This window comes from Penaeus monodon, chromosome 21 (genome assembly GCF_015228065.2).
Source record: "Penaeus monodon isolate SGIC_2016 chromosome 21, NSTDA_Pmon_1, whole genome shotgun sequence".
Lineage (NCBI taxonomy): Eukaryota > Metazoa > Arthropoda > Malacostraca > Decapoda > Penaeidae > Penaeus > Penaeus monodon.
The window spans coordinates 8559877-8560928 of record NC_051406.1 but is presented as its reverse complement, the minus strand read 5'-3'; positions in this window follow the sequence as shown (position 1 = coordinate 8560928).

Here is a 1052-nt window from a genome sequence, read left to right as displayed (position 1 = left end):
AAATAATAATGAATGTACTTGCTTTTTTTCCCCAACCCAAAAATGGGACCATTACATTAAAAAATCAAGAATCCCCAGAAAAAAACGAACATTCAAACTCTCCCCCGCCACCAGAAAAATGCCCCCAGAGAAGCCATTCCCAAAGTTTGCATGTCCTCCCCGGTACCCAGGGGTGACGCGAGATTTTCAAGGGGGGAGGGAAAATTTGGCGAGAAAAAGACGAGGCGGGGGGTAGGTAGCGGGGGGGGAGGGTGGTTAGGGGTGGTTTTTGTATGACAAAATTAGATGTCAACCTCCTTTCTACACACAACATAAAATAATAAAATACCACGGGCACAGACAAAACCCCGTTCTATCGTATTTCTTTATGTTTCAATTGGGAAAAAATGACAAAGGTTTTTTCCCGTCGAATTTTTATTTTGTTAGGGTTTTTTTTTTTTTTATTCGACGTGCCCTTTGTAGGGGTTTAAATTTGCGTATGCTGAAATTTTCGAGCTCTCCCAAATTTACTTTTTCCAGATAAGGAGGAGGGAAAATCCCGTTTTCTTTGTGTCTCATTCCTTGAGAAGGGGAGACAAAAGATAAAAAAAAAATATTTATCAATCAATCCAAACCAATAAAACGGCTGAGCCATCAAACCATATAAATCTCTGATGCAAAATAAAAAGGAAAAAAAATAAAACTTCAGATTTTTATTGCTGCCAAGCTGAACGTCTTAAAAATTGAATGTCAGCAGCAACTGAAAAAAAGCGAGATCATAAAGAATTGAAGATAGGCTATACATCTGCTGATTCTCTAAGTTGACCGCCAGAGCATGCAAGTGCAAGAGATCGGTTACGAGTCTGTGGAAGCAATTTTTTCCTTCCATACTCCACTTTATTCTATTTTTCCTTTTCGTACTGTAATGTTTAGGTTTAATATCACTTTTTGTTAGTTTAGTTTAGCTGTTTTTCGATTTACAGATGTAAACGTAAGGTTTGTGATAAATTTTTATAACAATATATCTAATGACGATATTTACGGATGTGACTATTTTTTATCCTTTATTAAGA